Below are 13,451 nucleotides of genomic sequence, written 5' to 3' on the forward strand. Positions count from 1 at the left end.
CGATCCTAACGGTCTTGCTTTTCCTATAAATACCCCCCCCCCATTTTGGTTAAAACCCACAAAAATATGATCCAAAGCTCTAAGTTTAGGCCTTTGCTTCATACCTGAGCTCCTGGATCGAGATTAGCTTTTGGGGACCCTTCGTAAGTGTTCTTTCATTCTTTTAATCGCTTTCTAGTCCTAAAGTCAAACTATGTTTGACTTTCTGCGTTGACCAGCCTATGGTCAACCCGAAGTTCGTTTGAACTTCATAACGTGAGCGTGATCACGATGGTTATAGTCCATAGTGACTATACCTACTGATTACCACGTTATCTAGGCTCAGTGACGAGTCGTAGTTTCGGCCAAAATGTGCAGTCTTGCGTATTTTGTGACCAAACTACTCATAGGTATCAAAACCGTTTGATTTGATACCAAACCTATTTTCTAAACTTAGTTAAGCATGTTCTAACATGCTTAGCTCGTCACTTTTAGTTTAGTGCTTATATAGGGTCGTAAGGTAAGCGATCTAAACAATCGCTTATACTTTCGAACCCGACCCATTTGGTCGATCTTTAGGATCCGACCAAACACATTAGGTGACCATAGTATATAGGGAATAACCTTTCGAGGTTATACCTTATGGTCGCTTCGTTTAAGTAGTTGTGTGATAGGTAATTTATATGCCTTAGGTAAATTACCAAAATACCCTTTTTACGCCAAAATTCATTTTAAGCATATGTAACATAACTTTTGGTATCTAAACTGCTTTGGCAATAATATTAGACATGTTAAGGCATATTTTACTTATCATAGGGCTAGTTAGGCGTTCCGAACGTGTTTTACGTGAACGACGCGTTAAAGTAGCATAAGGTACCTAAACGGGTCGTAATGGGTCGTAAGCACTTAGGTTAGGTTTCATTTTAGAATGTAGGCTTTGTTAAACCATATTACACGAGTCTCTATACTCGTTTGGTTTACGAACCCTCATTCTACCCAATCTTCCGATTTAGGTCCGGTATATTAATATAGCTACCTACTAGGTGCCGTTTGATATTCCGTGATCTCTAGCGTTGTGTGATTATTACACAAGGACTTCTAAGCAATCTCAGGTGAGTACATAGACCCCTCTTTTACTGTTTTCCAAACTGTTTTGGGGTGAAACACATGTGCCTACTCGTTACTTTCATGCTTTCCTGTTTTCACATCATATACTTGCTATGTTCATTAGTACATTTATAGTACATGATTTCATTACATTTTGTGCTATGTATGCCCATTGTGTGCATACTTAGTACATCACTTTACAATATATTTCATGCTACGTACGCCCATTGTGTGCATACTTGGTACATTGTTTTACATTGCATTTCTGTTGCATATGCTCATCCAGCATATGAACACATTATACTACATTTTGAACCGTTGTAACCATTTGACTATGTGAACCGTCTTAACCCTTTGATTATATGAACCGTTTGTAACCATTGAACCGTGTGAACCAGTTGTATCTGTTGACATGAATTTACATTTGACAATAGACATTTGACTATACATAAACATTTCTACAATTGTTAAACATTTCATCTTGATGGTTTGGTTCGAGTAAGTGATCTAAGTAACGAGGCGTGTGTAATATGATACAAGCATGGTGGATACGCCGCTGGTACTTCCTATATATAAGTGTGTGTATGGTATTACATATCGTAGTGTTATTTGAATCATTTCAATTTGAGACATATAACATTTTATACAAATAACACACTTTTCACAAGACATTGATTTACGAACAACTTATCTTATACAAACTCATTTTACATGGTTATTCATTTAACCATACATTATTCTCTTATTTATACATATCATCCGATCTTATCGTTTTTCAAATGATTTACAAGACAAAGCAAATTACAAGGTTCATGACTAAACATTTTCTCAAACATAAGTCGTGAATTCTGTTTTCACAAAACCTATGTATCTCACAGGCATTTTTATGCTGACGTACCTATTTTCACATGTGTTTTCAGGAGATGATGCATAGGACATATCAAGACATACTTAGGTGGACCTGTGCCTTAGTGACTTAAAACGAGACAAGAACTAGTTAATTTATGTTATGTACTCTTTGGTTCTTGTTTAAAACAATGTAAACTTTCATGTTTGATTAATAAAACGAAACTTCAATTGCCATCGATTTGAAACAATAAATTATGTTACAACACTCCCCGACGTTTCCGCCATGTTTTATATGTTCTTCGTGGTCGGGGTGTGACAGCAACCGTTGAAAATGACTCCGTCTGTTCATTTTCGTTTCTGAAGATTATCCGTTGAGGAAATGAATATCCGTTTGATCATCCTTTTCATTTCCGTTTCTGAGGAAACAACCGTTGAAAATGACTCCGTTAGTTCATTTTCATTTCTGAAGATTATCCGTTGAGGAAATGAATATCCGTTTGATTATCCTTTTCATTTCCGTTTCTGTGGAAGCAACCATTGAAAATGACTCCGTCTGTTCATTTTCGTTTCTGAAGATTATCCGTTAAGGAAATGATTATCCTTTTCATTTCCGTTTCTGAGGAAACAACCGTTTGAAATGACTCCGTTAGTTCATTTTCGTTTCTGAAGATTATCCGTCGAGGAAATGAATATCCGTTTGATTGTCCTTCATTTCCGTTTCTGAGGAAGCAACCGTTGCAAATGATTCCGTTAGTTCATTTTCGTTTCTAAAGAATATCTGTTGAAGGAAATGAATACCCGTTTATTAAATTCTTCATTTCCGTTTCTGATGAAGCATCTGTTGAAAATGACTCCGTCCGTTCATTTTCGTTTCTGAAGAATGTCCGTTAAGGAAATGACAGGATTATGCCTTACATATCTCTGGTGGTTACTTAACACAGCGTCATAGAAAGACTCCTACGAATAAATTTCGGGACGAAATTTCCTAAAGTAGGGGAGACTATGACACCTGTGTCACTGTGACCGTCAAACAAATACCAAACCAATGAAATATTGTGTTTCATACTTGGGATTTGTGAAAATATGTGTATCATTTGCACATATCAATTCTTGTTCGATTTCGGGCTTTAAATCGCTTTCAGGAAGTTTATACGTGATTGATGCGTAAATATAACCAGTTTAATGCAACAAACACTATGGAATAGTGACATAGGCTTAACATACCTTAAATAACCTTTACATAACTTAGAAATAGGCTTTGAGGCTTTGTACTGTAACGAACGATCCGGAACCTGACCATAAGTCAAACACACCTTAAATATCCTTTACATAGCTTAGAAATAGGCTTTGAGGGGTTCGGTGTGTGCTAAAATAAACTTTATGCTCATTCAGGGACTAAAAGCGTCAAAAAGTGCACAAGTTTGCATTTTCGCGCATATCTTACGTTCTGAATATATCCGGACATCCAAAAATTTATGTAAGCACTAAAATGTTATATTTTAGTGTTTGGCATATTAAAAGTCCATTCGTCGCTTAATTTGGATCGTTATTGCGTTCGTTACGACTTCCGTCGTAATTAACCAAACAACGCAACCGTACGACAAAACGAACCGACATCCGAGATATTTTTGAGCATGTTTTGAGTTCCCAGTACTTTAACTTCATTTTAGAGCCTTGAAATGGGGTTAACGGGGCTTAAACGTGTCAAAAAATGCATCGAAAACCAAGTTTTGGGCATGCAGGGGCTAAAAATGTAAATCTGTCAAAGTCTTAGGCCTGGGGCGTAAGCCCAAGCTTAATTCTTACGCGGGGCGCGAGAGCCTATGTCATGGCCCCCGACCCAGTTTGACCCGTTTCAGGAGCCGCGGGACAGAAATCCCGTGGTATTTAATTTAGGCGACAGCGGAAGTCTTTTTAAAACAGGATCTTTCAATATTAAAACTGCACGTTACATAACTTTAGGGATAAAACCCTGTAATTTACAATAAGGTGATTTCACTGGGAAATCTTTATTTTTCAAAACATGTTTCTTTATTTATTTGCATTGAGCCACTTCTCTAAGCTGGTAGTGCTTCACGGCACTTTTCTTAACTCACAACAGATCACCTGAAACATGTTTGAAAAAGGTTTTGTCAGCGGGGAAATACTGAGTGAGTTCATTCAGGAAATTTTTTTATAAAATGACCCTTAGTTATCAATTACAGCATAAGAGCGATTACAATGGTTTATATCTTATATTTATCTGGCGTCATGTCACAATGGTGACGATGGTCATACCACTATTAGGTCAATGAACCCAAATAGTGATGATTATCCCTAGTAGGTCAATGAACCTAACTGGGAGAAAATTAGTAATGTGCACAATACCCCAATAGCCAGTGATTCAAGATATCCACGACTAAGTCCCTGTAATTATAACTTTTGAAAACAATTTGGAGTATTGTAAAACAGTTGATAAAAAGAGAATGACTCACATTGCAGATTTAACAAGCAGAGTATAAGCCTACTGATTAGCCTTGATTAACCTAATTTAATTCACAATACACGCAACCGGGGTTAGTAACTAATACAGCAGTTACGTCAATTCACGAGATCAAACCCTCACAACGATTAACAAAGTGTGATACTTAACAATTCAGCGGATTCAAAACGAGTGACAGAGTATAGCCTGATTTCGGACAGCACTCAAGCATTCAAGTCGAAATCACGATGAATAACAAAGTATAAGCTCAATTTGAGCAGCACTCAAACAATCGTTGGATAGTTTCAATCGATCGGACGTTGAGTCGTAATAGCGATCGAGTTATTACCCTGATTGCGGTAGCGATTCTTGAATCGTGTGTGTTGTTGGATTGTTCCTACAATAACTCAGCGTACGTTTGGAATTTTTACGTCGTTTCAGTGTCAAAATTCAAGTCCCAAGGCCCTCTATTTATACTGGATTTTTGCACCTCCCGCGTGTCGCGGAAGAATACGTGGCCTGTGCCGCGTATCGCCTGGGGTGACAAAGTAGGGTAGGGTAGGTTAGTCACCTGCCTAGCCTTGCTGAGTCGACAGTTTCGATAAATTCTACTTAGACAACGAATTCGAAGGATAATCGTCAACTAGGTTTTACCCCCCCCCCCCCCCCTGAGTTTTAGGGGCCCTGATCCTGATTCTGATTGTTCTGAAAATTTTAGGGTTTATGTAGAATTACTTGGGTTTTTCAATTAGGGTTTCCTTAATAGAAAGTTACCATACTAAGTATTGATTTTAGTGAGAGTTGTTACATCCTCCCCACCTAAAGAAAAATCTCGTCCTCGAAATTTACTGGAATAATTGAGGATATTTCCGCTTTATTTCTGATTCCAACTCCCAAAGTGTATTCTGGTCCTCTCTTTGAATTCTACTTGACTTTGACCAATACTAGTCGTTTGTGTTTGAGAAACTTGACTTTCTTGTCTTCTATTTGTAGTGGTTTCTCTACAATTTTAGCTTTTTATTTACCTCTACAACTTGAAGAGGTACTACCAGGGATTCGTCTGATAAATATTTCTTGAGATTGGATACATGAAATACATCATGTACTCCAGCTAACTCTTCTGGTAGTTGTAAACGATAAGCAACTGGTCCTATACGTTTGATGACTGGAAAATGGTCCTAAGTACCTTAGACTTAGCTTTCCTTTCTTACCGAATCTAACAACTCTTTTGCAAGGAGATACTTTCAATAGCATTTTTGTCTCCAACTTGAACTCCAACGGCTTTCGTCTATTATCTGTATAACTCTTCTGGCGATCTCTAGTCGTCTTCAGCCTTTCCTTCGTGATACTGAATATCACAGTCGTAGTCACTTAGGATTTTCATCCATCTCCTTTGCCTTATGTTTAAGTCTTTTTTTTTTTTTTTTTGCTCAAATATATACTTTAAATTCTTATGACCCGTATAGACAGTAAACTTACTTCCATACAGATAATGTCTCCAAATCTTAAGGGCAAAATTATGGTTCCTAATTCTAAGTCATGAGTGGTATAGTTTTCTTTGTGCTTTTTCAATTGTCTTGATGCATACGCAATTACCTTTTTGCGTTGCATTAACACGCATCCAAATCCTAACTTTGAAACATCACCATATACTTTAAAATCTTCTGTTCCAGGCTAGGATTGGGACATTTGTTAATTTATACTTTAAGATCCTAAAGGGTTCTTTTTGTTTAGGTCCTTATTCAAACTTAACTGTTTTTACAGGTTAGCTTATTTAATGATATAACTACCTTGGAAAAATCCTTAATAAACCATTTATAGTATCTGGCTAAACCTACAAAACTCCTAATTTCCATTGCGGATTGCGGAACCTGCCATTTGGTAATTGCTGCTATCTTATCAGGATCTATGTGAATACCTTCATGATTCACCATATGACCTAGAAATTGTACTTCTGGCAGTCAAAATTCAAACTTCGAAAAAATTTGGCGAAAAGCTTCTCTTTTCTTAACAAAGTTAATACTGCATGCAAGTGCTGATAATGTTTTTCCTGACTTTTGGCATAAATAAGTATATCGTTGATGAAGATAATTACAAATCTATCCAAATATGGTTTACAGATCCTATTCATTTTGTCCATGAATGCTGCAGGTGCATTCATTAATCCGAAGGACATGACTGTAAACTTGTAATGACCATATCTAGTTCTGAAAGCAGTTTTAGGTATGTCTTTCTCTTGTACTTTTAATTGATGATATCCGGAACGTAGGTATATCTTAGAAAAATATCTAGCTCCTTGAAGTTGATCAAAAAGATCATCAATCCTAGGTAATGGGTATCGATTCTTAATTGTAACCTTATTCCATTCTCTATAATTAATACATATTCTCATCGAATCATCCTTTTTCTTAACAAACAACACTGGTACTCCCCAAGGGGATGAACTAGGTTGTATGAAATCTTTACTTAGTAATTCATCTAATTGATTTTTCAGTTTTAATATTTCTGTGAGTGCTAACTGATAAGGTGCCTTGGCTATCGGTATAGTTTCTGGAATTAGATTAATCCTAAATTCTATCTCCCTATCTAGTGGTAATCCTGGTAAATCTTCTGAGAATATATCTGGGTATTCTGAAACTACGGGAATTTCCTTAAGTTCTTTACTCTTAGTACTAATGATTACTGAAATCATATATACTATTCCTTGTTTTCGTTCATAACTAGCAACTTTCATTACTGATATGAACTTCGTGACCTTACGTGGTTTATTTCCTGTAATCATTATTATTTCTCCAGTGGGTGCACAAATTTTTATGAAATTCTTATCACAGATAATTCGAGCATGGTTGGCTACTAACCAATCCATTCCTAACACGACATCAAATTCAGCTAATTTCATAGGTAATAGGTTTGCAAAGAATTTACGACCTGAGAGTTCTATATTTTTCTTTTGCAAAACTTTATCTATGCTAACGGATTTTCCGTTTGCCATTTCGACTGTAAAGATCTGCCTAAGTTTGGTTAATGGTAAGTTAAAAGCTTGACAGAATGAAGTATTTATAAAACTTTGGTTTGCACCAGAGTCAAATAATACTCTTATGTAAACGTTGTAAACTAAGAACGTACCAGCTATCACATCTGGAATGAGCTCTGCTTCCTGAGTAGTCAGTTGGAAGGCTCTTACATTCCTTTTTGCTTCTTCTGCAGGTTTAGCTTTATTGTTAGATAGTTTGTTCAGCTTTGGACAATCTGGCCTAAGATGTCCAGCTTCTCCACAGTTGTAGCAGACTGAAAATCTCTTCCTCCTGCAGTCTTCTTCTTGATGCCCCGGAATTTTGAAAAAATTGCAATATCCTTTGCATCTTCCAAAATGCTTTCTTTTGCAAGAATCGCAAAATGGGCTAGTGGAAGATTGCCCATTACCTCTTTTCTTGAAATTGTTATGGTTACCCAGACGGAATCCTTGGGTAATCTTTTGGGCTACTTCCTTCCTTCTATTTTCTTCTCTTGTCCGTACTAGTTCGTCAGTCAGAGTATTGGCTAAATCCACTGCATCATCAATCGTTCGAGGTTTCGCAGCCTTGACGATATTACGGATTTCAGCAATCAATCCCCAAATATAACGAGAAATAAGTACCGGCTCTGGCGAAGCCAGGGTTGGTACCACTCGAGCATACTCGAAGAATGTCGAAGTATACTTTCGACAATCTACATCCACCATCCGGTGGGTTAGAAACTTATTTGTCATTTGTTCCTTTTCATATTCGGGACAGAATTTTCTTTCTACAAAGCTCTTAAATTCCTCCCAGTTCATAGCATACGCCATCCTTCTTCCTTTTACTTGTAACACCGTATTCCACCATTCTAGCGCCCCTTCTTTGAAAAGGTTTGACGCGTACATGACCTGATCATCCTGAGCACATTTACTTATGGCAATTACTGCCTCGGTTTTCTGTAATCAACGCAGTGCCGCAGTTGCTCCTTCATTGCCTGCAAACTCAATGGGTTTACAAGCAAGAAATTCTTTGTAAGTGTAACCAGGCGTTGCAACTTTCATTTTCTTAGGGAGCGGAGCTTGTCTTGGTTCATTATCATGATTAACATGATCATTGCCTCCGTTTACGCTATTACTGAAGTTATCTTCAGAAATACGTTTGCTAGGAACGATTTGTTGAGGTTCTATTGGATTTTTAACAGCAGCAACAATTGCTGGAATAGCATTGGCTATCCCTTGAGCAATTATTGTTGGAATAGTGTTGGCTATCCCTTGAGCAACGATATTTTCTATATCCTGCCTAGTCATATATTGATCCCCCGGTTGTTGCTCAGAGTTATTAACTGGTTCATTATTCGCGTTTTCCATCTGATAATTAATATATATATATATATATATATATATATATATATATATATATATATATAATTTATCAGTATCCAATAAATAACAATTATACACAAAATCATCATACAAATTTCACAATATACATATAGCCAATACTATTGATTTCTCGATTCCCATTTTTATATTTTATAGTAGGCATCAATACATACTTTTATCTTACAAAGTTATATTTGTAGTTATTTTACAGACTGATTTTGACAATTACTATTACACAACCACAGTTCCATAAATCCCCTATCTTTTGTTAGATGATATTCTAGTAATGGCGTTCCTCTCATCGTATTTCCAGGAGATCTGTCCCCCAATCTCTTGGATTCTATCCCCAGTAGCCATTAGTTCTTTGCCAAGGTGGCGGAGTTCAGCCATATTCTCGTTACTCATTGGTGGATTTGGTAAAGGTTCTAGATTGAACTGAGGAAAAATCTTATAGGGATTGTTTTGTAACTGTATTTCATTAGTCAACCATTCGTCTATTCCGAAAGGTTGCAAGTGGATTGAAGGATTTGGAATAGCTGGTTCTAAGTTCATTGGTAGTTGTGTTTCAAGAGAGTGAATAAAAACATTTTCATTAACAGGCTTAATAGTATTATGGCTTGTCAATATAAAATCTAGCTCTTCCTGAGATGGTAAACTTTCAATTTGCCTAGAACTTTCCCCAATTTCCATTTTCTTAGGCTTGGGTTTCTCGAGAGGTAAAGCGTTGAATTCTATAGGTTCTTCTATGTCTGGTATATACTTATTGAAATCTCTGGAAACCTCTATTCTTACTGGATAGAGATTTAAATTCTGAAGGGCGTCAGACAAGTCACTCATGCTGTTTAGCAAAATACACACAATTACTAAGTTAAAATTCATAACAAAATTTTACGGAGAACTTTTAAATATTATTTCATACTAGGTAATAACAACTAAAATTTAAAACACACTAGGTTTTATTTGTTTATTTATTTATTTACTGAATAAGGTTTCTAGACTGTAGATAATAAAGGTACTAAAACTAGGGTCAAATTATTTAAGGATTTGCATTAATTGCTATATTGGCTAGCATATAAAGATCTGCCCTATAATGTACACAATTAATCAGATAATAAAACACATAATCACAAAATAACAATTAGAAATTCCAAAGTATTTCTCAATTACTTTAATAGGCTAAAATCAATAGTAAGCTTAAATCAGTGGCTCTGACACCACCTTTTTCTGTCACGGCCCCCGACCCGCTTTGACCCGTTTCAGGAGCCGCGGGACAGAAATCCCGTGGTATTTAATTTAGGCAACAACGGAAGTCTTTTTAAAACAGGATCTTTCAATATTAAAACTGCACGTTACATAACTTTAGGGATAAAACCCTGTAATTTACAATAAGGTGATTTCACTGGGAAATCTTTATTTTTCAAAACATGTTTCTTTATTTATTTGCATTGAGCCACTTCTCTAAGCTGGTAGTGCTTCACGGCACTTTTCTTAACTCACAACAGATCACCTGAAACATGTTTGAAAAAGGTTTTGTCAGCGGGGAAATACTGAGTGAGTTCATTCAGGAATTTTTTTTATAAAATGACCCTTAGTTATCAATTACAGCATAAGAGCGATTACAATGGTTTATATCTTATATTTATCTGGCGTCGTGTCACAATGGTGACATGTCACAATGGTGACGATGGTCATACCACTATTAGGTCAATGAACCCAAATAGTGATGATTATCCCTAGTAGGTCAATGAACCTAACTGGGAGAAAATTAGTAATGTGCACAATACCCCAATAGCCAGTGATTCAAGATATCCACGACTTAGTCCCTGTAATTATAACTTTTGAAAACAATTTGGAGTATTGTAAAACAGTAGATAAAAAGTGAATGACTCACATTGGAGATTTAACGAGCAGAGTATAAGCCTACTGATTAGCCTTGATTAACCTAATTTAATTCACAATAGACGCAACCGGGGTTAGTAACTAATACAGCAGTTACGTCAATTCACGAGATCAAACCCTCACAACGATTAACAAAGTGTGATACTTAACAATTCAGCGGATTCACAACGAATGACAGAGTATAGCCCGATTTCGGACAGCACTCAAACATTCAAGTCGAAATCACGATGAATAACAAAGTATAAGCTCAATTTGAGCAGCACTCAAACAATCGTTGGATAGTTTCAATCGATCGGACGTTGAATCGTAATAGCGATCGAGTTATTACCCTGATTGCGGTAGTGATTCTTGAATCGTGTGTGCTGTTGGACTGTTCTTACGATAACTCAGCGTACGTTTGGAATTTTTACGTCGTTTCAGTGTCAGAATTCAAGTCCCAAGGCCCTCTATTTATACTGGATTTTTGCACCTCCCGCGTGTCGCGGAAGAATACGTTGGCTGTGCCGCGTATCGCCTGGGGTGACAAAGTAGGGTAGGGTAGGTTAGTCACCTTCCTAGCCTTGCTGAGTCGACAGTTTCGATAAATTCTACTTAGACAACGAATTCGAAGGATAATCGTCAACTAGGTTTTACCCCCCTGAGTTTTAGGGGCCCTGATCCTGATTCCGATTGTTCTGAAAATTTTAAGGTTTATGTAGAATTACTTGGGTTTCTCAATTAGGGTTTCCTTAATAGAAAGTTACCATACTAAGTATTGATTTTAGTGAGAGTTGTTACAGCCTATCAGACAGAAACATTGAATCTGGTCTTTTAGCTCGTTTTTGATGGTTTTGATCAATAGTTTTCAATGCTAGGGGCTGGTTTGTGTGGAGAACAAGCCCCCCAATCAGTCCTTAACACTTGTATGGCCTAGATCATTCCCTCTTCTCCAAGAAATGATCCTAACGGTCTTGCGAAAACTATAAATAGCCATCCATTTCTCACTTGTCACTTGCTCATTCATCTCATTCTTCTCTACATCTGATTTGGGAGCTCTCTCAATCTTATTTGGAAGCTTATTTTCTTGTAGAAAAGATAGCAAGGACTTTAGTGAGCATTCTTTCATTCTTTTATTGCTTTCCTAGCTTGAAAGTCAAGCATTGTTTGACTTTCAGCTTTGACCACGAGATGGTCAACGAGAAGTTCGTTTGAACTTCGCAACGTGAGCGTAATCACGATGGTTATAGTCCTTAATGTCTATACCTACTGATTACCACGTTGACTAGGTGTAGTGATGAGTCTTAGTTTCGGTCAAAATGCGCATTTAAACGTATTTTGCAACCAAACTACTCTTGGTATCAAAACACTTTGTTTTGATATCAAAACTTGTTTTCTAACTTAGTTAAGCAAGTTTTAACATGCTTAGCTCGTCACTTTTAGTTTAGTGCTTGTTTAGAGTCGTAAGTCAAGAGGTCTAAACCACCACTTAGACTTTCGAACTCGACCCGTTTGGTCGATCATTAGGATCCGACCAAGCATGTTTAGTGACCATAGTTGCATAGGGAATAACCTTCCGAGGTTATACCTTATGGTCACATAGTTTAAGTAGTTGTATGATAGGTAGTTTATATGCCTTAGGTAAATTCCCAAAATGCCCTTTTCATGCATAATTGGATTTTAAGCGTATGTAACCTAAACATTTGTCACTTAACTGATTATGCAACATAAATATACATGTTTAGGCATATAATACTTGTCATAGGACTAGTTAGACGTCTCGAACGCGTTTTACGCGAACGACACGTTAAAGTAGCATAAGCTAACTAAACGGGTCGTAACGGGTCGAAAGTGTGACAACTGTGCTCTGTAATCAATGTTCGATGTAAAACAATGATGATTATTAATAAAACAATGTGCTTTGGTGTTATTATATGTCTTTTGATGCTATTATGTGTGTATTGGTGTTTGGTGATTTTTACAATTCGATTTGATTCCAATTTCAAGCTCTAAATCGATTTCTGGAAGGTTATACGCGCACTGATGCGTAAATATAACCAGTTTAATGCAACAAACACTCTGGAATAGTGAAATAGGCTTAGCATACCTTAAATAACCTCCACATAACTTAGAAATAAGTTTTGGATGGTTTGGTGTGTTAAAAAATCAACTTTGTTCGATCGCAAGGACTATTTGTGTCAAACTGCGAAACTATACCGATTTGTGTAGTAACGAACACTCCGAAACTTTATCATAAGTTAAACATACCATAAATATCCTTTATATAGCTTAGAAATAGGCTTTGAAGGGTTCGGTATGCTAAAACAAACTTTATTGATCAATAGGGACTAAAAGCGTCAAAAAGTGCACAAGTTTGCATTTTCGTGCACATCTTACGTTCTGAATAGATACGGACATCCAAAAATTTATGTAATCATTAAAATATTTTATTTTAGTGATTGGCATGATAAAATTCCATTCGTCGCTTAATTTGTATCGTTTTTACGTTCGTTACGACTTCCGTCGTAATTAACCGAACAACGCAACCGTACGACCCAACGAACCGACATCCGAGATATTTTTGAGCATGTTTTGAGTTCCCTATACTTTACCACCATTTTAGAGCCTTGAAATGAGGTTAATGGGGCTTAAACGTGTCAAAAATGAGCCGAATTGCATGATTCTGAAGTGCAGGGACCTGTTTTCACATTCTGTGAAACTTCCTCACACGGGTCGCGTAAGGTTTGGTGTGTAGGTTATGCGGGCCACGTGGCCTTGCCAGACAGAAAGTTCAGAAACAGC

This window comes from Helianthus annuus, chromosome 2 (assembly GCF_002127325.2).
Source record: "Helianthus annuus cultivar XRQ/B chromosome 2, HanXRQr2.0-SUNRISE, whole genome shotgun sequence".
Taxonomy (NCBI): Eukaryota; Viridiplantae; Streptophyta; class Magnoliopsida; order Asterales; family Asteraceae; genus Helianthus; species Helianthus annuus.